General features: G+C 40.3%; 1 pseudogene; it reads right to left on the bottom strand.

The window, feature by feature from the left end:
* Positions 1–769: 769 nt before the first annotated feature.
* LOC102137243 (E3 ubiquitin-protein ligase RBX1 pseudogene) lies at positions 770–27,466 on the bottom strand (annotated as a pseudogene).
* Positions 27,467–27,642: the final 176 nt, after the last annotated feature.

A 27,642-nucleotide genomic window follows, 5' to 3' on the forward strand; every position in this document is an offset into this window, starting at 1 on the left:
CGCGATGAGAGCCTGGGGGTCGGCCTTCTTGGGGTAGCCTGGCATCTGCCAGCCCTGAGTGGCGAGAACGTGCAGTGGGCTGGCCCTGTACCCCACTACTCTTCTGTCCCCGCTGTCCCCCACCTGCCTCCTGCTGGGGGTCTCGAGTCTCAGCAGGGGGGCTGACGGCCTCCGCAGGACCCCCTCCTGCGCCCTCACACCGGGGGCTTCTCTGCTCCTCTTTTCCTGGTGCGCAGCGTCCTGCTCTCTGGTCCCTTTCATCGCGTTGGGGGGTGTTCCCTCCACATTCTCAGGTGGAAGTGTTTAAGGCCAGTCCCACAGCCACCCCTCTGGATCTCCCCCACCCCAGTGCGGTGCCCCCTGCAAATGGGGTCCACATGTACAGCAAAGCAGGATGAGACAGGCCCCGCCTGCCAAGAATGTGGCGCAGCCTCCCCGGCGAGGGACGTTGAAGGGAGCAATGCGCGCAGGACAACGTCCTCCTCTGCCTGGAGTCCGTGGAGGAGACCTCCTTGGAGTGGGAGGCTCCGCAGGCCACCAGATGCCGGGGAGGGCGCTGGGAAGCCGGGAGGAGGTGGTAGGACGTGGGTGGGGTGGGGGCTCCCTGCTGGGGCGTCCGGTCCTGTCCCGGGGGCTGCGGGAGTGGTCCCACCATGGCCCAAATAGAGGTGTCACCCAGGCCTTGCTGGGGAACATGGAACTCGGGGTCCCTGGGATACCACAGAAGGTACACGTTTCCCTGGGTCCATCGGCAGGCGTGGGCACCACCTTTTTCTTTTTTTCTTTTTCTTTTTTTTTTTAGACTCCAACTGGACTTTATTTGACACAATACAATATGGCTACAGAACAGCAAACTGAAAAAACAAAGCAGAAGAAACATGGATCCATCTAATCTGTCATTAGGTAACAGCAGGGAAAGTCATTAAATGAATAACAAAACAATTAAGCTTGATGGAAGAAGTCTTTTCCTAGTGCCCATACTGTTGGAATTCCCACTCTCTGTTGTCCAATGGACACACCTGTCCTGTTTTGAGCCAGCGAGAGATGCAGTGGAATGAAAAGCTTGATTACAGACTCCCCATGTGACCGTACATTCTTCTGAAGTAGCGGATGCCTGGTTAGCTTGACATTCTATGCAAAGATCCATAATGTGGTTCCTGCAGATGGCACAGTTATCAACCACAATATCCCAGGCCCAGAGGGCTATTGCATTCCACTTTTTCACTTCAAAGCGCTTCTTGTCCGCGCCGCTGTTGGTGCCGCTCGGGGTATCCACATCCCTCGCTGCCGGCACCGCCTTTTTCTTCCTCTCGCCTTCTGCCTGGCTTTCTCTTGAGATGACTTTAGAAATGTACACCCTTGAGAGCGCTGTATGGTCACTTCCCTTTGAGCCTCATGATGACCTCAGAGAATGAACGCTCCCCCCACGCTGGAGGCTCGAGTGGTTAAAGCGGTCCCTGGGTGGCGATGCCAGGTGGGCCTGGCACCTGCCTGGTCCCCTGCGTGGTTCCTCATTTACTTCCCCCTCCTCAGTGCCATGTCCATCTCACAGACCGTTTTCTTTCTTTCTTTCTTTTTTTTTTTTAATTGGTAGTTCCAGATTTGGGGGCAGGAGGCGGTGATTTGGGTGTGAAAATCCGCTGAGCTGGGATTGAACATGATGGGGCTGGAGACTCTCAAATGGGACAGTGGCTCATCCTAGCTTAGGCCCCAGGACAGAGCCCAGCTCACACCTGCCCCCAGCACCCAGCACCGTGCCCCACTCCGGGTAGCATAGCACCCCCAGCACTTACCCCATGGAGGGTGGGAAGACAGGTGAATTAGTGTACAAAGGAATAAGGAGGAGTCCCGTTCAGTGGAGAGCAGGCTGTGTACTGCCCCGCCCTGGAGAAGGGCTGCACAGGCGTGTTCTGGCCACTCCATGCTACAATCTCGGGGCTGCCTGCCCATTCCTAACGTGTTATACTCAGACTCACTGCTCTTGCATCGTGCCCTAACCTCCAAGGAAAACCAGGCAGCAACCACAGTGCCGGTTCTATGGACCCTCCTGGATCAGGCCCACGCGGTTCCTGCCCCTCAGGCTGCAGATCTGTGGTTCTATCCCCAGCTCACCTGTCCCTGCCCGTCCGTGGTCTGACTTCTGCTTCTGGGCTTCTGCTCCTCCCTCAGGCCTTGCCCTGCGAGCCGCTTTGCTCTGGTTGGTCTCTGAGAGGAACCCCTGCCCCTGGTCCAGTGTGGAACGAGGAGGCTGGCAGCCAGCGCTTTCCTGCGGCTCGCTTCCTGTCTGTGGGCTGACAGGAAGTTCTTCATGGGGAAAGCCAGGAAGCCAAGACTCACATAGCAAAGCCTCCGTTTGCAAGGCGGTGTTAGCCCTTCCTCCTTGAGGGGCAATTTCAGTCAGTGCATCACTCCAAGTGGGTTTGGTAACACTGAGTTTATGGTACAATGAAAATCACTCTTGCCAAGAGAACAAATGCAGATGAAAGGCAGGGTGAGTCACACGGGCTCTCCATGTCCCTGGCAGCAGCAAGACACGTCTTGCTGCACCCCTAGCAGCCTTTGACACAGGAGCCAGCCACAGACAGTGCTGGACTCCAGCACGTTGCTCCAGTTTCTCCAGGCCGCACCTTCTAGGACCCACTTTCCGATGCCTGGACATCTCATTGCTCTTTTCTGGTTTACTTCCAAGCTCTGGGGAATCTACCCTTGGCTAGCATCACTCAGAAATTGCACAACTACCATTTTAAGAGCTGTTTAATTTAACTTTTAATGTTGCTTAAGCTCCTATAGGTAGTGTCTGGGACAGTGTAGCAGCAGGAGAGCAAATTCTGGCACCTACCCTTGTAAGAATTTATGAACAGTGTTTTCTGCTAAAAATAGTAAAGTTCTAGTTCTGCTGACTGCATAACATTGAGCAGGGCAAGCAGCTTGCTTAATCTCCTCAGTCTCATTTTTCTTTTTTTCATTTGTAAGAGGTGGACACTCAACTTTCATAAGATAAGTGGCATGAAAATGTTCTTTGAGCTGTAAAAATATTGGCTGATTTACAAATGATTGTTTTGACCAAGGTATTGGAAAGAACTTTTGCTAGAAGACAGTGAGTGCTTCCACAGGCACTAACCTCTCTGGTGTTTTGAAAATGCTCCAAAGGGCAAATTCTAGCAGTGTGAAAGATTTGAGAGACTGCTACCTCACTAGTTGTTCTATTTCCTCATTATTATTTTTGGCATCTCAGATGACCACTGACAGGCATAAAGAGATTATTTCTCCCATATACCCATCCCTTTTTCAGGAATTAAAACTATAGAGAAGCTCAGTGGCAAGACTGGGGCACAGGAGCCAGGGAATGGGATGAGAAATGTTCCTTGCAATACCAGAGGCCCTTTCCCAAAGTCACACATTTTCATGAATAAACTAGGGATGAGTTAAGCTGGATATTAGCGTTGGATTTATAATGTATGAAATAGTTTATTGTAAATGTTTATTTTAAACCTCAGTTTTCAGCAGTCTGATGAACCAGATACCCTGAGAAACATCTTGATATAAAATGTCTAGGGATGTTGGCTAAAATACAGCAAGTATAATAAACATTGCTCATGAAAAGATAAGGGAAATCCCTTGTAGAGGCCCAAACCAAAGAGGGAACAGAAGCCAGAAATATAAGATAACTGATACTAGGGCTATGCTGGGGGAAGGCATGGGATGGCAAAGGTGGGAGTTGAGGTTACCTTGTATGTCTTTTTAACTAATAAATTTTTGGATTTTAATGGCCATGCAGAAATAGGAAATGAATCTTTGAGCCCATAAGAGGCTGGAAATTAGAACTGAGATTACTATACATTAGTCTTTTTAACTAATGAATTTTTTGATTTTAATGGCCATGCAGAAATAGGAAATGAATCTTTGAGCCCATAAGAGGCTGGAAATTAGAACTGAGATTCCTATACAAGAGTTGTCCCCTGCCCATGAAGAATTACACTTCCAGTGAAAAGGTGGACCAGAAGAACAATCCAGCCATTGGCACAGGGAAATAACAGAAAGCCTGTCAACCTTGGCCTGATTCTGAGTAGGAGAAAATGGTTGCCTTTGAGAATTTGTATGTAGTGGCTGTCCTCAGGTGTATTTGGGGTGTGAATTTATACTATCTGAGTGGCATGGAGCCCCCAATCTGAGCAATTTAGATAAAATTAACCCTGGAGCACCTGGCAGGAGAAAGCACAAAATCTCTGTGGATGTACACAAATAATTCCTACAGAAAAACTGCAATGAAGATGAGCTCACAATCCAAAAGTGCCAATCCAAGGGAGAAAAATAAACTCTGAGCAAGTTCAAAGATATAACAAACAGTGGGATTAAATTCCTAAGAGCTTCAGGCAACAATATTGTCAAAATAAAGATTGTGAAATAGAATTAAAGACACAATGGAAAATTTAAAAAAAGAGAAAACAGCAAGCTGCCACCAAGGGAAGACAAAAGACAGGGAAGATTTGAAAAGAACAAAAGGAAATGTATAGGAATAAAAAATATAGTGATTGAAATGTAACTAAATCTTTAATGATTAGGTTAAAAAGCAAATTAGACATAACTAAAAGGAGAATTCGTTAAGTGGAAAATCACTGTGAGCACATGGAAATGAAGAGATAGAAAATTTGGAAGCAAGATTAATAGATATGGAGAATAGGACAAGAAGGTCTAATAGAAGCACAATAGGAGTTAAAGATGGAGAGAAAGGAGAGAATGAGAGTGAGCCAATATTGAAAGAGATGGTGACCGAGAATTTTCAAAATTGAGAACAGTTCTGAGTTCTCAGATTCAAGGAAAGTGTAGTCCTAAATATTAGGATAGATAAAAGGAAATGCATCCCTGGATAGATTAGAGTAGGCTATGTAAGAATGCAAAGTACAAAGATAATACCTTAACAGTAGCCAGAAATATAAGATGACCTATGAAGGAATGACAATTAATTTGGCTGCCACTTGTCAATGATGACCAAAGGACAGTGGAATTATATCTTCAAAGTGTTGAGAGAAAATATAATTTTCTACCTAACTAAACTGTCATACAAGAATTAGGGAGAAAGGATGAAAAACAAAGCACTAAGGAATTTATAACTAACAGAGTCCCACCTAAATAACTTCCAGGAATGCACTTTATCAAGGAGAAAACTGAATCTAGAATGAAGAAGTGAACTGAAAGCAGAATGGTGAGCGAATAAATTAGTAAACATATGGATAAATCGGAACAGGATTGACAATGGATGACAACAATAATAGTAATGACATTTCACATGTATAAAAACATGTAGGACCTGAAATACCGGATTAAGTATCATGTAAGTTGGGAGGAGAATGACCCAAGTCTCCTAATTATATGTAAGGCGGGAGGATAATAATCTAGAATTCCAAAATCATTAAATGATCCCGTGAACAATTGAGTTAACTTGAGATCTTGGAATGCTGAGTACACATGTTGAAATTTTAGTCATGACTGCTGGGAGTTGTGGGGCATGGTAAAAGTAGAATTTGCAGTTTTCAAAACAGTAAAGGAAAAATGAAAAAAGAAACTCTCTAATCCTATTGAACAAGGCAGCAAATGTTTTCTGTAAATGACCGGATAGTACATATTTTTGACTTTGTGTGCCATATCATCTCTATTGTATCTATTCAACTCTGCTATTGTAGTGCAAAACCAACCATAGAGAAAATTGAAACAAATGAGCATGGTGGTGCACTCCAATTCAACTTAATTTATAAAAACAGCAAATGAACTGGATTTGGCCTGAAGGGTATAATTTGCCAATCCCTGCTATAGAAGATAGGAAAAGAAGTAAAAGCTAGAAAGATGGAAAGCACAAATTAAGATGGTAGAAACAATTCCAAATGGGTTAGTAACTACAAGAAATGTAAACAAATTGAGTTTGCTGAATAAAACCAGAGACTGATAGATTAAATAAAGAAAAAAATGACTTTATGGTTTTAACAAGACCAATTCTTCAGCAATATGGAAAACAGAAAGGTGTAAAGTAAAAGTGGGGAAATAGATGTGCCAGACAAAGATCGATGAAAAGAAAGGTTATTAACTACATTAAAACACAAAAAAGGTCTTAAAGTAAAAAAGCATTAGTCATGTCTAAAAGGATTATTATAAAATGGCAAAAAAGCCAGAATTCACTAGGAGAAATTTATAAACTTATATACCCCTAAAAATATGGCCTCAAAATACATAAAGCAAAATTTGACGGAATTACAAGGAGAGATTTATAAGTCTACCCTTACAGTGTAACAAAGTAAGTGTATGGATTTTTAAAATACAAATTAAGAATTTATATCTAATGACACATAGAATGTTATGCCTAAAAATTAATAATGCATATTATTTTCAAGTACACATGCAACAGTTATAATAATCACATATTAGGTCATAAAATACAATTAAACAAATATTAACAAAATGGGATCATGCAGGCCATGTTCTCTCTCCACTATATATTGTTGAAGTCAAAAAATTGAATGAAGTTACACATTTGGATGTTTTAAAGCATATTTATAAATAAGTCATGATCCAAAGAAGAAATCATAATAAAAATAAGACTATATTATGAGCTGAATGATAATAAAAATGCCATACATCCACACTTGTGGAATGCTGTTACAGTAGTACTTAGAACAAAATTTATAGCCCTAAATGCATTCATTAGAAAAGAAAAAAGACTGGATACTATTAATCTAATAGAAATTAAAAGAACATGGGATAGGAGGCAGAACTAGCTTGCAGTTCCAGTTCGGATGGACAGAGCAGGGTGTGGAGACTCAGATCATCAACTTTTGCTCCAAAACGACTATGGCAGGAATATACCAGGAAAGCCAAGAGAGTCCACATACCCTCTGATGGAATTGGATTGCTCCTGTGGGATCTGGGAGACAGCCCACATACTGTGAGTGTCCAAGCTGTGACAGTGGAAAAGTGGGATTACCTGCCCCTGAGCACACACCCTCACTGGGGAACCGAAGGTCTAGATCAGGGGAGAAGGATTTGACCTTACCTGGAGCCGAGTCAACTTGGAGAGCCAAGTGAAATACAGGGGTAGAGGAAGCAGTGGGAAAAGCCCTCTGGGCTCTCTGGGGTCCCCAGGGAAGCCATTTCTTACTTTTCTCACAGGTGTCCTTGGGGAGGCTGCCAGAGGAATTGGGAAAAGACCACAGGGAGAAGGAAAACTCCAGCTGAACTTTGTAACAATTCCAACCAAATGTGAAGTCTCCTGGCCAGAACTCAGGGGAGGGCATGAATCCATGTGCAGATGCGACAGGTGGGGAGGTGTGAAAATCCTACTTACTTTCTCATCTGGGAAGTTGGTAGCCTGGGGCAATGCAATTTTTCAGCCCCACTGCTCACTGCCTGGAAACAAACTCAGTGCTGTTGGGGGTGGGGCACGGTGGGAGTGAGATTGGCCTTTTGGGTTGTGTGGGAGCTGGGTGAGGCCTGTAACTGCCAGCTATCCCTCACTTCCCTGCCAACTTTGATGACACAGCAGAAGCAGCCATAATCTTCCTGGGAACATAACTCCATTGACCTGGGAACAACACCCGTAACCCTGCAGCAGCAGCAGTAAGCTCTGCCCAAGGAGAGTCTGAACTTAGACACATTTAACCTTGCCTCAACCTGATGGTCCTTCTCTACCCACCCTGGTAGCTGAAGACAAAGGGCATATTATTCTCTCAGGACTTCTAGGGCCCCACCCACAGCCTAATTCCTCCCTGTACTACCACAGCTGATGCTCTCTTGAAAGTGCTACCTCCTGGCAAGAGGCCAACCAGCACAAAAATAGTGCATTAAATAACTAAAACTAAGGACCCTCAGAGAGTCCATTTCACTCCCCTGCCACCTCCACCGGAGCAGGTGCTGGTATTCATGGTTGAGAGACCTGAAGATGGTTCACACTGTCTGAGCAGACAACCCCCAGTACCAGCCTGGAGCCTGGTAGCCCTGCTGGGTGACTTAGATCCAGAAGAGAAATAGCAATAACTACAGTTTGGCTCTCAGGAAGCCACATCCCTAGGAAAAAGGGAAGAGTATTGCATCATGGGGACACCCCGTGGGACAAAAGAATCTGAACAGCAGCCTTGAGCTCCAGATCTTCTCTGTGACATAGCCTACCCACATGAGAAGGAACCAGAAAAAACAATTCTGGTAATGTGACAAAACAAGATTCTTTAACACTCCCCCAAAAAATCACACTAGCTCACCAGCAGTAGATCCAAACCAAGAAGAAATTCCTGATTTACCTGAAAAAGAATTCTGAAGGTTGATTATTAAGCTAATCAAAGAGGCACCAGAGAAAGGTGAAGTCCAATTTAAGGACTTAAAAAAAAAAAGATATACAAGATATGAGGGGAGAAATCTCCAGTGAAATAGATAGAATAAATACAAAAAATCACAACTTCAGGAAATAAAGGACACACTTAGAGAAATACAAAATGTACTGAAAAGTCTCATCAATAGAATCAAAGAAGCAGAAGAAAGAACTTCAGAGTTCAAAGACAAAGTTTTCAAATTAACCCAATCCAATGAAGACAAAGAAAAAAGAATAAAAAAAATGAGCAAAGTCTCCAAGAAGTTTGGGATTATGGTAAACAATAAAACAAGAATAATCAGTGTGTTCCTGAAGAAGAAGATAAATCTAAAAGTCTGGAAAACATATTGGGGGAATAATCGAGAAAAACATCCCTGCCCTTGCTAGAGACCTAGACATCCAAACACAAGAAGTTCAAAGAACACCTGGGAAATTTATTGCAAAAAGATAATTGCCCAGGCACATTGCCATTAGGTTATCTAAAGTCAAGATGAGGAGAGAATCTTAAGAGCTGTGAGATAACCTATTAAAAAAAAAACTATCAGATGAACAGCAGATTTCTCAGCAGAAACACTACAAGCTAGAAGGGATTGGGGCCCTATCTTCAGCCTCTTTAAACAAAACAATTATCAGCCAAGAATTTTGTATCTGGTGAAATTAAGCTTCATAAATGAAGGAAAGATACAGTCTTTTTCAGACAAACAAATGCTGAGAGAATTTGCCATGACTAAGCCAGCACTACAAGAACTGCTAAAAGAAGCTCTGAATCTTGAAACAAATCCTGGAAACACATCAAAACAGGACCTTTTAAAAGTATAACTTTCACATGACCTATAAAACGGAAGTATAATAAAATAACCCCAAGGTATACAGGCAAGAAATAACACAATGAATGGCATAGTACCTCGCATCTCAGTACTAATATTGGTTGTAAATGGCCTAAATGCTCCACTTAAAAGATACAGAATTGCAGAATAAATAAGAATTCACCAAGCAAGTATCTGCTGCCTTCAAGAGACTTACCTAACACATAAGGACTCATATAAACTTAAGGTAAAGGGGTGGAAAAAGACATTCCATGCAAATGCACACCAAAGTGAGCAAGAATAGCTATTCTTGTATTGGCAAAACAAACTTTAAAGGAACAGTAGTTAAAAAAGACAAAAAGGGATATTATATAATGATAAAAGTCCTTGTCCAATAGGAAAATATCACAATCCTAAATATATATGCACCTAACACTGGAGCTCCCAAATTTATAAAACAATTACTACTTGACCCCAAAAATTAGATAGACAGCAACATGATAATAATAGTGGGGGACTTCAATACTCCACTGACAGCACTAGAGAGTTCATCAAGACAGAAAGTCAACAAAGAAACAGTGGATTTAAACTATACCTTGGAACAAATGGACTTAACAGATATTTACAGAACATTCTACTCAACTGCAAAATGTACATTCTATTCATCAGCACATGGAACTTCCTCCAAGACAGACCATATAATAGGCCACAAAACAAGTCTTAATATATTTAAGGAAACTGAAATTATATCAAGTACTCTCTCAGACCACAGTGGAATAAAACTGGAAATCTACTCCAAAGGAACCTTCAAAACCATGCAAATACCTGGAAATTAAGTAACCTGCTCCTGAATGATCACTGGGTCAACAATGAAATCAAGATGGAAATTAAAAAATTCTTTGAGCTGAATAATAGTGACACAACCTATCAAAACTTCTTGGACACAGCAAAGATGATACTAAGAGGAAAGTTCATAGCCTTAAATGCCTTCATTAAAGAGTCTGAAAGAGCACAAATAAACAATTTAAGGTCACACCTCAAGGAACTAGAGGAACAAGAACAAACCAAACTTAAACTGAGCAGAAGAAAGGAAATAATCAAGATCAGAGCATAACTAAATGAAATTGAAACAAGCAGAAAACAATACAAAAGATAAATGAAACAAAAAGCTGGTTCTTTGAAAAGATAAATACAATTGATAGACCATTAGCAAGATTAACTAAGAAAAGAAGAGAGTAGATCAAAATAAGCTCAATTAGAAATGAAATGGTCAAGGCTCCTATGAACACCTTTATGCACATAAACTGGAAAGCCTAGAGGAGATGAATAAATTCCTGGAAAGATACAACCCTCCTGGCTTAAATGAGGAAGAATTAGAAACCCTGAACAGACCAATAACAAGCAGTGAGATTGAAATGGTAATAAAAAAATTACCAACCAAAAAAAGTCCAGGACCAGACAGATTCACCCCTGAATTCTACCAGACATGCAAAGAAGAATTGGTACCAATCCTATTGACACTATTCCATAAGATAGAGAAAAAGGGAATCCTTCTTAAATCATTCTATGAAGCTAGTATTGCCCTAATACCCAAACCAGGAAAGGACATAATAGAAAAAGAAAATTACAGACCAATATCCCTGATGAACATAGATGCAAAATCCTTAACAAAATACTAGCTAACCAAATTCAACAGCATAACAAAAAGATAATCCACTATGATCAAGTGGATTTCATACCAGGGAGGCAGGGATGGTTTAACATATGCAAGTCAATAAATGTAATACACCACATAAACAAAATTAAAAACAAAAATTACATGATTATCTCAGTAGACGGAGAAAAAGCACTTGACAAAATCCAGCATTTCTTTATGTTTAAACCCTCAGAAAAATCAGCATACAAGGGACAAACTTCAACGTAATAAGAGGCATCCATGACAAACCCACAGCCAACATAATACTGACTGGGGACAAGTTGAAAGCATTCCCTCTGAGAACTGGAAAAAGACAAGGATGCCCACACTCACCACTTCTACTCAACATGGTACTGTAAGTCCTAGCCAGAGCAATCAGACAAGAGAAAGAAATAAAGGGCATCCAAATTGGTAAGGAGGAAGTCAAACTGTTGCTGTTTGCTGATGATATGACCATATATCTAGAACACCCTAAAGTCTCCACCACAAAGCTCCTAGAACTGATAAATGAATTCAACAAAGTTTCAGGATACAAAATTAATGTATACAAATCAGGAGCTCTGCTATACACCAATAGTGACCAAGCTGAGAATGAAATCAAGAACTCAACCCCTCTTACAATAGCTGTAAAAAAAATACTTAGGAATATACCTTACTAAGGAGGTGAAAGACTCCTACAAGGAAAACTACAAAACACTGCTGAAAGAAATCATAGATGACACAAACAAATGGAAACACATCCAATGTGTATGGATGGGTAGAATCAATATTGTGAAAATGACCATACTGCCAAAAGCAATCTATAAATTTAATGCAATTTCCATCAAAATACCACCATCATTCTTCACAGAACTAGAAATAAAACAATCCTAAAGTTCATATGGAACAACAACAACAAAAAAAGCCTGCATAACCAAGCAATACTAAGCAAAAAAACAAATCTGGAGGCATCACATTACCTGATTTCAAACTATACTATAAGGCTATAGTCACCAAGACAGCATGGTACTAGTATTAAAAATAGACACATAGACCAATGGAACAAAATAGAGAAGCCAGAAATAATCCCAAATACTTATAGCCAACTGATCTTCAAAAAAGCAAACATAAAGTGGGTAAAGGACACTCTTCAACAAATGGTGCTGGGATAATTGGCGAGCCACATGTAGAAGAATGAAACTGGATCCTCATATTTCACTTTATACAAAAATTAACTCAAGGTGGATTAAGAACTTAAATTTAAGACCTGAAACTATAACAATTCTAGAAGATAACATCAGAAAACCCTTCTAGACATTACCTTAGGCAAAGATTTCATGAGCAAGAACCCAAAAGCAAACACAACAAAAATATAAATAGGTGGGACTTAATTAAACTAAAAAGCTTTTTCACTGCAAAAGGAACAGTCAAAAGAGTAAACAAACAACCCACAGAGTGGGAGAAAATCTTTCCAATCTGTACATCCAACAAAGGACTAATATCCAGAATCTACAAGAAATGCATACAAATTAGCAAGAAAAAAACAAACAAACCCATCAAAAATTGGGCTAAGGACATGGACAGACAATTCTCCAAAGAAGATGTACAAATGGCCAACAAACATATGAAAAAATGCTCAACATCACTAATGATCAGGGAAATGCAAATCATAACCACAGTGTGATACCACCTTACTCCCACAAGAATGGTCATAATAAAAAAATAATAGATGTTGGTGTGGATGCAGTGAAAAGGAAACACTTCTACACTGCTGGTGGTAATGTAAACTAGTACAACCATTATAGAAAACAGTGTGGAGATTTCTTAAAGTACGAAAAGTAGAACTATCATTTGATCCAGCAACCCCACTACTGGGTATCTACCCAGAGGAAAACAAACCATTATACAAAAAAGATACTTGCACATGCATGTTTATAGCAACACAATTTGCAATTGTAAAAATATGGAAACAGCCCAAATGCCCCTTAATCAACAGGTGGATAAAGAAACTGTGATATATATATATATGTGTGTGTGTATATATATGTATATATGTGTGTATATATATACACACACACACAATGGAATATTACTCAGCCATAAAAAGGAATGGATTAATGGCATTCATAGCAACCTGGATGGGATTGGGGATGATTATTCTAAGTGAAGTAACTCAGGAATGGAAAACCAAACATTCATTGTATGTTCTCACTCGTCAGTGGGAGCTAAGCTATGGGGTTGCAAAGGCATAAGAATGATACAATGGACTTTGGAGACTTTGGGGGGAAAGGGTGGGCAGGGGGTGAGGTATGAAAAGCTACAAATTGGATTCAGTGTACACTGCTTGGGTGATGGGTGCACCAAAATCTCACAAATCACCACTAAAGAACTTATATAACTGAATACCACCTGTTCCCCCAAAACCTATGGAAATAAAAAATAAAAAATAAGAAAGAATAAATTAAAAGAAAACGTGGTAAACTCTAAAAATGGGAATGAATGAAATAGGTATGAACAGAAATTAGAGAAATGTAAAACTAAGATACATGGAGAAGACCCATGCAACCAAGAGCTGATTCTGGAAAAGATTAGCAGTACAGACAATTTTCTGGCTACATTTCTCAATGACGAGAGAGGTAGGTAGTGAATAAACAAATACAAAGACAGGAATTATAAACAGCTAAGACATAGGCGAGTTTTTAAAAAAGATGCTACTTGTGGATAATCATGAAAATGTATAACAAAATTGCCAATTTCCTAGAAAAATACAAATGACCAAAACTGACTTAAGAGGAAGTAGAAAACCTGCGTACACTCATTAACAAAATTGAATCAAATAGTTAAAAACCTACTGACAAAATTACTTCTGGGCCCAGAGAGCTTAGAGATAGGTTCTATCAAATATTCAAGGAATAGATAATCTCAATTTATATAATCTGTTCCAGAGAATAGACAAAGAAAATATTTGGTGCTTCAATTGATATGTGTGTATACCTTGATGCCAAAATCAGACCAACCGTAAAATGAGAAGATACAATTACTGGTAAAAGGCACTCAAGAAAGTAAATGCAAAAGACTTAAATTATTAACCAATGGAGTCCAGCAATGTATCTATAGAAAATAAATCATGATAAAGTTATCAGTCACTTATCAAAATCAAATTCTGTAGCCTTTCATAAAAAGCCCAATTTCAGTGGTACAATTCACCACAATGCCGTGCTCATTCACTACCAGAACAATTGTCACTTGGTTCAGTTCAGCCTCACAGCTAGGTGACAAAAGGGAAAAACATCAGCAATTTGCCCTAAGTACACATTCACCAGATTGAACAAGTCAAGGATCCCTTAGGGTCAAGAAGGCAGCGTAAGAGCCTCACAGCCTGTGGTGTTCTTAGGTACACATTCATCCTAGCCTTCTGGTCTGTCCTTGGTCCAGCTCCTGCCTGTGCTCACCTGAACGTGTAAAGATCCCACCTGAACACACCTGAGTTCTTAAACGTCAACCTTACACAAACTTCATGTCATGTCAGGCTTCTGCTCTTGGTTTCCTGTTTCTATCTTCATCAAAAAAATTATTACTGTTTTTTTTCTGCTACAGAATTAATGTTCATTTTGTTCATTGAAAAAATATTGGAACATAAGGAAAAGAAAACCTCCCCTTGATCTTATCACAGAGAGACAACCACTAGTAACATATACTTACATATACCCATGTGTAACATATAATATTATAAAATATATTCTATGTTTATTCTCCATATAGTATAATATATAATATCATATGTTCTGTTTATTTTTTCTGTTAAGGTAGAAAATATTTTTGCAGGCCAGGTGCGGTGGCTCATGCCTGTAATCCCAGCACTTTGGGAGGCCGAGGTGGGCGGATCACGAGGTCAGGAGATCAAGACCATCCTGGCTAACACAGTGAAACCCTGTCTCTACTAAAAATACAAAAAATTAGCTGGGCATGGTGGCATGTGCCTGTACTCAGCTACTCAGGAGGCTGAGGTAGGAGAATTGCTTGAACCTGGGAGGCGAAGGTTGCGGTGAGCCCAGATTGCACCACTGCACTCCAGCCTAGGTGACAGAGCGAGACTCTGTCTCAAAAAAAAAAAAAAATCTATCTATCTATCTATCTATCTATCTATCTATCTATCTATCTATCTATATGCATATCTAGAACTGTATATATACTATATGTTTATACAAATTTAGAATTTTGCAAACATAGTTTTTCGATATTTTTCTGAGTAAATAATATAATATGAATATTTCTTCAAGAAACCCTGCCCCCGCCAGCTCCAGTGCTGGGCCCAAGGTTCCGTTGTATCATATTGTGATTGTATCCTTCACTCATCCCACCAGGCTGGGGCAGGCACTTTGTTATCCTGTAGCTTCAAAGCTTTGTAGCCTAAGACTCAGGATCCCTATTCTTGAGTCTGATGTCTGGCACTTCCAGGTCCCCATCCTGCCAGAATACCAGATTCCTGTGCAGAGACCTACACACCTGCTGCTCACCTAAATCTCTGGAGTTTTCTCCGGTGAATGGTGCTCCTGCAGGATTGGTGTGTGTGCTGTCTGTTCATGCGTCCTGGTTTGCATGACACCAGATGGATCTACCTAGCTTCTGCCCCCACTTCTTCACAATTGCTGCTCAAATGTCCATCTCATCACAGTGGTCCTACCTGACCACCTGATGTGCAATATCTGATGCAAAATGATGAAAAAGTATTTTCCCCAGCCTCTGTACTGGCGATCTCTATCAGCCTTATTCTACTCAAATTTTACACGTACTTATCAAAACCTCTCATGGGCTTTATCTATGTCTCTGTGTTTCTATGTATTCAATTGTATCTCTGAATCTGACAATGTACCTTTTTATCTTGGTGTCTATCCATCTATCTGTGCATCTATCCATATCCATCTGCATCCAGCCCACCTATCCATCCACCCATTCACTCATCTACCCACACATCCATTCACCTACCCATGCCTCTATCCACATCCACCCCACCCATCCATCCACCCATTCATGCATCTACCCACACATCCATTCACCCATTCACACATCTACTCACACATCCATCCACTTATCCACCCATTCACTCATCTACATACACATCTGTTCACCTATCCATCCATCCATATCCATCTGCCTCTACCTCCACTCATCCATTCACCCATCCACCCAACCACCCACACAGCCATCTTCCCATTCACCCATCTACCCACACATCCATCCATGTATTTATCCATCTATACATATCCATCCACCCACCCACCCACCCATCCACCCATTCACTCATCTACCCCCACATCCACTCACCTATCCATCCATCTATCCATATCCATTCACCTCCACCCCGCTCATCTATTCACTCATCCACTCAACCACCCACATGTCCATTTACCCATTCATGCATCTACCCACACCCATCCATGTATTAATCCATCTATCCATATCCATTCACATCCACCCACCCACTCACCCACCCACACATTCACCCATCCACTTATTTACCCACCCTTTATCTACCTATCCATGCATTTGTCCTTATCCATCTACATCCACCCCCACCCATCCACCCATTCACTCATCAACTGACCAGTTCATCCATGTATCTATCCTTATCCATCCACATCTATCCACTCACCCACCCATTCACCCATCCACTTATTTACCCATTCTTCATCTACCTATCCATACATTTGTCCTTATCCATCCACATCCACCCACCCACCCATCTACCCATTCATACATCTACCCACACACCCATCCATGTATTTATCCATCTATACATATTTATCCACATTTACCCACCCACTCACTCAACCATCCATCCAACCACTCATCCATCAATCCACCAACCCACCCATCCACCCACCCACCTCTCCATCACCCATCCTCTCATTCACTCATCTACCCACCCATCCATCTACCCATTCATCAATTCACTCATCTACTCACCTGTCCATATCTGTCCATCTAGCCATATCCATCCACATACACCCATCCACCGACTCATCCACCCTTTCACCTATCCATTCATTTACTCACCCATCTATTCACCTATCCATGCATTTATCCATTCACATCTACCCACCCATCCGTCCACCCATCCATCCACTCATTCACTCATCTACTCACCCACCCATCGACCTATCCCTCCATCTATTCATATCCATTCACATCTACCTACCCACCCCCCATCTACCCAGCTACCCATTCATTCATCTACCCCCATCCAGTCACTTATCCATGCATCTGTCTCACTACTGTTGTATTCTAACACTTAGTACAGTGCTTGACATATATTTGGCCAATATTTGTTATAGACAAATAAATACTAAGCTTATCTTTCTTATTTTCTGTTACCTAAAACAAAGTTCTTAGTGTCAATGTGATTTTAACATCCAAACAAATATGGGCACTGAGGTCACATGGTATTACCTGGTCAGAATGTACCTATCCTTGTGGCCTAGGATATGCTTTCACTCTAATATTTATAGCGTATCTTCCAGAGGAACAACACGCAAAACATATTGTGAGTAGGGTTATAAATTTGCTCATATAAGACACTAATGTGCAAACAAAATGTGGTTTATTTGTTCAGTAATGATTCCTTCACCACTACACTTGCTTTTCTTGCAGAGAAAAGCAAGAAAGCATTTTGCAATAATGTCAACGATCTCTCTGGTTCTCAATCTTTAGAATGTCAGAATCTGTGCCCTGCTTCTCTTTGAGTTGGCTTTGGGAGTTGAGGGCGTTGGTGTAGAGGGTCTTTGTGGGTTTCTGGGGACTTGCTGCCCTGGAAGTGTTGCTGAACAGGGTAGCAGGGATCATCCCAGTTCTGCTTCTTGTCCTGGGTCACACTCCTAGTGGTCCTTGTCATCACCCCTGGCTGCCTGGGACCCGTTCTGGCTACTGCACATTGGAGGCGCTCCGCATCTGTCCCTTAAGCTCATCCCATGGCCTTTGCTGCAGGGCCATGCAGCCCCCAGAGCTCCCCAAAATGGTGGATCACTGGCTTGCAATCGAGTACTCCTCTGTTGGCCTCCACAGGCCTAGGGGACCCTAGTGTCTTTGGGTGGCACAGTCACTCTAAGGAAGGCCTCTGTGCATGGACGCCACTGGACTTACATAGGATGTGGCCACTGGTGCCAGTCAGTATGTGAGGGCACCTTCTTCAGGGGCTTCCAAGCAGGAAGGTAGGCAGAAGCCCCCATCCTTGGTATTCCCCTTGCCAACACAACCCTCTTCATGCCGGAGTTTCAGCCCACCTGATACCCACCCGTTTCCTTTACTTTTCTCTTCATTCTCTTACCTGCACTTCTCCTCAGAGGACAGGGTCATTCTCTTGCGTCTCCAGGTGGGATATAGTCTCCCTTAGGCACAGCTGTTTTGAAACTCCATGGACTCACCCCCTGAGTTCTAAAGGAGATCAATTTGGGAAGTTTCTTTTCTGTCTCAACAAAATCTTGCTTTCTTCCTGCAGATACAAAATTCCTGTATTTCAAGTAGGAGATGAATATTCTATCTTTTAAAAATATCCCTTGCTATAATAATCCTAATCTCTCTCCCTTCCTCCTCAGGGCAGGAGGAGGTCAGATGTCTGGACAGACAAGAGAGGAAGCATGTGAATGCGTTTCCCCAGATTTCATCCTTGTTACAGCTGTGGATGAATCTTTGACCCTGGGGAATGCATTTGAGTGTCCCGGCAGTCTGTAAGCTGTGGTGTGACAGAAGGAATTTGTTCATATTTTTCATTTCTTCTGGCAGCTTATTGAGCTCTTGTTTTTATAATTTTTCAGTTAGAAAATTATATGATTGTCAAATAAAAATAATTACTCCTTCCTTTCCAATACACTATCTCCTATTTTCTTTTCTTTTCTAATTGCTGTAGCAAGCAAATTCCAGAAGAATATTTAATAACAACAGTGAGGGTAGCTTTGTTTTATTTCTTACTATAATGGGAATAGCTCTAGTGCTTCACCATTAATCAAGACATTGGCTAATATATTAAATAATAAAAAGGTTTTATTTTTCTCCACTCACAAGCTGAATGGTGGCATATATCTTAATAGCATCTTGGGCAGATTCCTCAACTTCCTGGTCAGTTGGTTATTGAAATCTACAGTTTGCATCTCCAGCCTCCTCTTGCCCTATTAAAGTTCCCTGCATCCTCCCCGCCAACCTCCCCTTGCTGTAATCTGAGGGTCTTGAAGTGAGGAGGGGCTTGGTCTGATGTTCTACTCTTCTGCCCCAACTCCTTCTTCCTGGAATGCCCACGGGGCAGCATGTCTGCCTTCTCCTTCCTTGCCAAAGTTTAACCTCTATGCTCTGTGGGGTATGGGGGGAAGGGATAGCAAGGTGCAGATGTTGCTTTTTTAACCGGTCATCCGACTACAATCTATTCTTTTGCTTGGTTGCAGCTCTGATCACATTAGTCACTGATATCCCATGCAGTAGGTGAACAAATGGCTCTTTTTCCTTGCTGGGTATTTGCAAGTTCTTGGGGCCAACCTGCTGTAATGTTCTCTGACATGGGAGCCACATCTCTGGCTTGGTGTTTTCGTAGATTTACAAGATTTAGTAAATAAAATACAGGATACCTAGTTACATTTCAATTTCAGATAAATGATTAATACTTTTTTTTGAGACAGAGTCTTACTATGTCACCCAGATTGGAGTGCAGTGGCGCGATCTCAGCTCACTGCAACCTCTGCCGCTCAGGTTCAAGTGATTCTCCTGCCTCAGCCTCCCGAGTAGGTGGGATTATAGGTGCACACCACCGTACCTGGCTAATTTTTGTATTTTTAGTAGAGATGGGGTTTCACCATCTTGGCCAGGCTGGTCTTGAACTTCTGACCTCGTGATCCACCCGCCTCGACCTCCCAAAGTGTTGGGATTACAGGCGTAAGCCACTGTGCCTGGCCAATACTTTTTTTAGTGTATGTCCAGTGCAATATTTGGGACATACTTGTAGTCAAAAAAATTATTTGTTATTTACCTGAGATTCAAATCTAACTGGTGTCCTGTATTTAATCTGACAACCCCATCTTTTTTTTCACCAGCTCTTTCTAGCAAGCTTCCCTCTGGGTGAGCTCTGGCAATGTGGTTCTTGACCTAGGAGGTATGTTTTCTTCCTGCATGACCCACCTCACCTCTCTTGCATGGCTCTGTTCTTCTTCTTCTTAGATATGAGCAGACCTGACCATCACATTCCAAGTAGCAGTGGAACCGGGTAATAACATGTGATCTTCCCTGCATATAAGCAACCCCAATCTTGGAGTGTGTGTGTGTGTGTGTGTGTGTGTGTGTGTGTGTATGTACACATATACACTGAAGAGTGCATCCTGAATATTATCAAAAGCCTTTTGGCATCTATTGAGATGATCATATGGTTTTTATCCTTTTTCCAATTGACAAGATTTATATTCATAGATGTCTTACATTGCATTCCTGGAATAATCTTTACTTGGCCATGGTGTATTTTTTCCTTTATAGCGCACTGGTCTTCCTTCCCTAGTTTTTCATAGAAGAATTTGCTATATGTATTTATAAAAGAGAACGCTAGAGAAATAATTATGCTTGGTTCTAAAATGAATTGTAAACATTTCCATTTATTTCATTAATTAATTTTTTTTTTTTGCTATTCTTCAAAAGATTTCATTTGGTGCACTAGTCCTAGATTTCATTTAGTAGAGACAGGGTTTCACCATGTTGGCCAGGCTGGTCTTGAACTCCTGACCTCGTGATCAACCTGCTTCGGCCACCCAAAGTGCTAGGTTTACAGATGTGAGCCACTGTGCCCAGCCCAAATCATCTCCTTTTAACAACCAATGTTGGTAATTTTTTTAGAGAACCTTCTGCGTTGAGATTCTGTTTTCCAAATATAGTAGTGTGGGGTGACTATAACATTGTTTATATTTTAAGATCTCCTCCATATCATTTATATCTCTTTGATAAATCCCAATGGTGTGTATTTGTTTTTTCTTTATTTTCTACGTAATTAGGCTTCTCAGTGGTTTCCTTAGTGTCTTTTCAGAGAACCAGCTCTTAGAATTATGAATTTTACTTTTTCTCTTCACTCATTCATTGTTTCCTGTTTTCCATCTTTCTTTATTCTTTTTGTATATCTTACATGTTTTCCTTGAAGGCATTTTGATGCCTTTTTTTCTAGCTCTTTGATTTGGAGACTTCTTTCATTCACTTTCATGCTAATTGTTTAACATCTACCTGGTAAGATTTAGGAAATAACTAAATTAGATAATCTGTATATAGTATTTAGCACTGTGCTTGGAACATAGTAAATACTCCATAGATTGTGGCCACTGATAAACATGACAATAAGGACAAACAAAATATTTTAAGACTTTTTTTTTCCTGAGTACAGTTTTGAGCCAATTTCATATACTCTAATGTGTACTATTATAATTATAATCACTTCCTTAATAATTTGCATTTGTGATGGCATTTTTTAATCAAATATTTATTTGTCAACTATTTATGTAGTCATATATATTGTTCTCAAGAGGTTGTATTTTTTGGGTATAACTTTTAAATTGTTCATAATTTTATAAATTAGTATTTGGTAATATACCATTTTCTTTTAAATCTACAGAGGTATAATTCATTGTTTGGTATATGGTATATTTTTGTGACTGTTCCATGAATTTGAAAAAGTAATATGTATTCCATCTTTAGAAGGTGCAAATCGTAATATATCTATTAAAGCAGCCTTCTTAATTCATATTATTTAGATACTCAGTATCCTTATTAAAGATCTGCTTCTTGACTTTAAGATGTGTAATTGTGTCTGCCACTAAAATTATGTTTTTCTTTTCCTTTTTTTTTTATTTTGAGACAGAGTCTTGCTCTGTTGCCCAAGCTGGAGTGCAGTCACGGGATCTCTGCTCACTGCAACCTCTGCCTCCCAGGTTCTCATGCCTTAGCCTCCTGAGGAACTGGGATTACAGGCATGCACTACCATGCCCGGCTAATTTTTGTATTTTTAGTAGAGATGGGATTTCACCATGTTGGCCAGGCCGATCTCAAACTCCTGACCCAGGTTCACCTTGGCTTCCCAAAGTGCTGGGACTACAGGTGACTAAAATTATGTTTTTGTCAGTTTTTCCTTATGTTCTGAAGAGTTTACATTTTAAATATTTTAACATTATGTTATTTGGCACAGAAGTATTTATGGTATCATATTTTGTATTCTAACTTTTATCAATTTTAATCATATATGATATATTTGGTCCTTCCTCTGCCATCTGGTTATATTTTTATGAATGTATTTATAATTTATGTATAGACTTACAAATTACACCATACAAATTATTTTACAATTTTATTTTTAAAATAACTTGTTTCCTAGTGGTAGAATACATATTTATCAGAGACATTATAAAATATAATTAACAAAAAAGAGAAAATATAATTTTCCTATGGTCTCTTAAACCACCACTAACTTTGTTATTTCTTTGTTGAAGTTTTTCATAACTATGTAATGTATAGTTTTATGTATAAGAATGAAATTTCAATGTAATATGGTTTTCTAATCTTTGTTTTTCATTGAATGTGTAAAGACTTACATTCTCCAGCTTGTAAGTTAAACTAATTCCCAGTGAAAACAGCTCCCAATAAACATTAAAATTTTGCATCACTTGACCTACAGGACCGAATATATATCTGCAGAATATTCTAGCCATTAATAACAAAATAGACATTCTTCTCACGTGCACATCCAGTACTCTAAGTGCTCGGCCATAAAGCCAGTCTCATTACATTTTTAAAAAATTGAAATCATACCAACCATACTCTTGGACCACAGGGGAGTAGACATAGAAATTAATACGAAGAAGATCTCTCAAAACCTCATAATTACATGGAAATTAAATAACTTACTCCTGAATGACTTTTGGGCAAACAATAAAATTAAGACAAATAAAAATATTCTTTGAAATAAGTGAAAACAGAGACACAATATAACCAACATCTCTGGGATGCAGCAAAATCAGTGTCAAGAGGAAAGTTTATAGTGTTAATCACCTACATCAAAAAGTTAGAAATATCTCAAATTAAGGGTCTAAAGTCACACCTAGAGGAACTAGAAAAGCAAGAATAAACTAATCCCAAAGCTAGCAGAAGAAGAGAAACACTAAAATTAGAGCAGAACTGAAATAAATTGAGACCCAAAAATCCACACAAAGAATCAACAAAACCAAAAGTTGTTTTTTTGAAATGATGAGATTGATAGACTGCTAGCTAGATTAACAAAGAAAAAAAGAGAGAAGCTCCAAATAACCATAGTAAGAAATGACAAAGGTGACATTACAGCTGGACCCACAGAAATAAGAAAGATTCGCAGAGATTATTATGAACACAGCTATGCACACAAACTAGAAAATCTAGAGGAAATGGATAAATTCCTAGAAATACACAACCTCCCAAGATTGAATCAGGAAGAAATCAAAACTCTGAACAGATCAATATCAAGTTTCATACTTGATCAAGATTCAAACTTGAATCAGTAATTTAAAAAACCTACCAAAAACAAAAAACAAAACAAAACAAAACAAAACAAAAAAACAGGGCAGACGGAGCCGTAGCTGAATTCTACCAGACGTACACAAACGGTGGGTACCAATTCTACTGAAACTATTCCAAAAAATTGAAGAGGAGGGACTCCTCCTTAACTGATACTCTGAAGCTAGTATCACTCTGAAACCAAAACCTGGTGAAGACACATTGAAAAAAGAGAACTAAAGGCCAATATCTCTAATAAACATAGATGCAAAAATCTTGAACAAAATACTAGCAAACTGAATCCAACAGCACATGAAAAAGTTAATTCACTGTGATCAAGTAGGCTTCAGTACCAGGATGCAAAGTTGGTTCAACATACACAACTCCATAAACGTGATTTACCACATAAAAGAATGAAAACCAAAAACCATATGATCATCTCAATAGACATGGGAAAAGCTTTCAATAAAATCCAACATCCTTTTATGATAAAAAACCTTCAACAAACTAGGTATCAAAGGAACATACTTCAAAATAATGAGAGCCATCTATGACAAGCCCATAGCCAACATAATACTGAATGAGCAAAAGCTGGAAGCATTTCCATTAAGAACTGAAACAAGATAAGGATGCCTACTCTCACCACTCCTATTCAACATAGTTCTGGAAGTCCTAGCCTGAGCAATCAGGCAAGAGAAAGAAATAAAAGGCATCAAATAGGGAAAGAAGCCAAATTATCTCTTTTGGCTGATGATATGATTTTATACCTGGAAAACCCTAAAGATTCCACCAAAGCCTCCTAGAAATGATATGTACTTCAATAAAGTTTCAGCATGCAAAATCAATATACAAAAAATCAGTAGCATTTCTATACACCAGTAATAATCAAGCTGATAGTCAAATCAAAAACATAATCCCATTTATAATAGACACACACACACACACGCACACACCTAGGAATATGTCTTTGCAAGGAGAACTACAAAACACTGCTGAAAGAAATAGTAGATGACAAACAAATGGAAAAATATTCCATGCTCATGGATTGAAAGATTTAATAACATTAAAATGGCCATACTGCCCAAAGCAATCTATAGATTCAATGCTATTCTTATCAAACTACCAACATCGTTTTTCACAGAATTAGAAAAAACAATCCTAAAATGCATATGGGATCAAAAAACAGCCCAAATTGCCAAGACAATTCTAAGCAAAAAGAGCAAAGTTGGAGGCATCAAATTACCCAACTTTAAGCTATAAACCCAAACAACGTGGTGCTGGCACAAAAACAGACACATAGACCAAAGGAACAGAATAGAGAAGCCAGAAATAAAGATGCATACCTATAGCCATCAGATCTTCTACAAAGTTGACGAAAATAAGCAATGGGGAAAGGACTTCCTATTCAATAAACGGTGCTGGGAGAGCCCGCTAGCCATATGCAGATGAGTGAAACTGGACCCCTACCTTTTACTGTATACAAAAAGTAACTCGAGATGGATTATAGATTTAAATGTAAGACTCCAAACTACACAAATCCTAGAAGAAAACCTAGGAAATACCATTCTGGCCTTGGGAAAGAATTTATGACTAGGTACTCAAAAGCAATTGCAACAAAACCAAAAATTGACAAGTGGTACCTGATTAAACTAGAGAGCCTCTGCACAGCACAGCAAAATAAACTATCAACAGAGTAAACAGAAAACCTACAGGATGGGAGAAAATATTCACAAAGTATGCATCTGAAAAATGTCTAGTATCCAGACCTTTTTCTGTAAGTGTATTAGTGTATTCTTGCATTGCTATAAGGAAATACCTAAGTATTACCTGGGTATTTCCTTATAGCAATGCAAGAATACACTTGTACAGGAACCATGGCAGCATCTGCTTCTGGGGAGGCCTCAGGAAGCTTATAGTCTGTTACTGTACTCTCTTGTCCCTGTTTTCACCATGGGGTGTGCCTGCTCCCCTTTCTCCTTCTGCCATGACCAGATCTCACAATAACTGACCCACTATCATGAGGACAGTACCAACTGAAATGCTGCTAAAGCTTTCATGAGAAATCTGCCCCCATGATCCAGTTACCTCCCAACAGGTTCCACCTCCAACATTGGGGATTACATTTCTATATGAGATTTGGGCGGAGACAACATCCACACTATGTCGATAAGGAACTTAAATAATTCAACAAGCAATAATGAAGAACATTAAAAAGTGGGCAAAAGACACGAACACACCCTTCTCACACTTGATCTTAGCCAAAAGGCTTAAAAGTGATGAACACATACTTCTCAAGACACAGGTGACCAACGAACATGAAAAAATGCTCAACATCATTAATTTTCATATAAATGTGAATCGAAATGACAATGAGCTACCATCTCACACCAATCAGAATGGCTCTTATAAAAAAGTAAAAAAAAAAAAAAGTTTGCTGCTGGCGAGCAGCAGAGAAAAGGGAATCCTTATACCTGTTGATGGGAATGTAAATTAGTTCAGCCCCTATGGAAAGCAGTCTGGAGATCTGACCAGCAATCCCATTGCTGGGTATATATCCAAGAAAAAGAAATCGTCCTATCAAAAAGACACATGCACTGGTATGTTCATCGCAGCACCAGTCACAATGGCAAAGGCATGGAATCAACCTAGGTGCCCATCAATGGTGGATTGGAATAAGAAAATATGGTACATATATACCATGGAATACTACACGGCCTTAAAAATAATGAAATCATGTCCTGTGCAGCAACATGGGTGCAGCTGGAGTCCACTATTCTAAGTGAATTAACAGAAACAGAAAACCAAACACCACATGTTCTCACTGATAAGTGTGAGCTAGACATTGGGTACACATGGAAATAAAGAGGGAGACTCTAACTAGGGGAGGATGGGAAGGAAGCAAGCGTTGAGAAACTATTGGGTATAGTGTTCACTGCCTGGGTGGGGTGGGATCATTTGTACACCAAACCTCATTGGCACATAATGTATCCATGTAACAAACCTGCACATGTACTCCCGAATCTAAAATAAAAGTTGAAATTATAGAAATAATTTCACGTCATTAGGTTTTCATGTAGAACATGATTTTATTTTATTTTTTTGAGATGGAGTCTTGCTCTGTCACCCAGGCTAGAGTGCAATGGCACGATCTCTGCTCACTGCAACCTCCGCCTCCCAGGTTCAAGTTATTCTCATGTTTCAGCCTCCTGAGTAGCTGGGATTAGAGGCGCCTGCCACCATGCTCGGCTAATTTTGTATTTTTTAGTAGAGATGGGGTTTCGCCATGTTGGTCAGGTTGGTCTCAAACTCCTTACCTCAGGTGACCCACCCACCTCAGCCTCCCAAAGTGCTGAGATTACAGGCATCAGACACCGTGCCTGGCCTAGAACATGATTTTTAATGCAGTGTACTATTCTACCTTATATGCATATTGTCTTTTTTTGCCCCTCTTTATTTTGGTTTTTATGCTTTTTTGTTGTTTGTTTTAAGCACACACCCCTCACTGCTTGCCAGGACTTGGGAGGTTCTCACTCTCATTTCTTCCTGTTGAGAACCCACATGTGATTAAACACTTAGCATGCATTCACTTTTCCCCTTTACCAGTCCTATTTCTGTGACTTTGGGATTCTAGAAACAGACTGTTCTTAAATCACAATTTAGTATATTGAGATTTTTTTGGTACCTTCTAAGAATAATTGCTTTGGCATTTACATTGATTTTATTTTATTTTTTGAGATGGGGTCTTGCTCTGTCACCCAGGCTGGAGTGCAGTGGCATGATCTCAGCTCACTGCAACCTCCACCTCCCTGGCTCAGGTATTCCTCTTGCCTCAGCCTCCCTTGTAGCTGGGAGCACAGGTATGCACCACCACTCCTGGCTAATTTTTGTATATTTTGTAGAGATAGGGTTTCACCATGTTTCCCAGGCTGATCTTGAACTCCTAGGCTCAAGCAATCCACCTATCTTGGCCTCCCAAAGTGCTGGAATTACAGGTGTGAGCCACTGTGCCCAGCCTGCATTGATTGTATTACTCCCATTTACAGTTTCTTGGACCGAATGCCTTTGTTTACGGGGTTTCTTACTTATCACCACCTTTGCTGCCATGTTCGCCCCCTCTTGTGCTGCTTTCTCTAACTTGGCCTCTGCTGGCTTGAGTTTGCAGATGGAATAGCGGTGCGGGGGTGTTGCATCCTCCCGGCCTCTCCATCTGACACTGTCTTTCTACAACCTTTTCTTGTGGCCAACACCTGGGCTGTGTATGGAATTCTTGGGCACAATGT

The sequence above is a fragment of the Macaca fascicularis genome, chromosome 12, assembly GCF_037993035.2.
Source record: "Macaca fascicularis isolate 582-1 chromosome 12, T2T-MFA8v1.1".
Classification (NCBI taxonomy): Eukaryota; Metazoa; Chordata; class Mammalia; order Primates; family Cercopithecidae; genus Macaca; species Macaca fascicularis.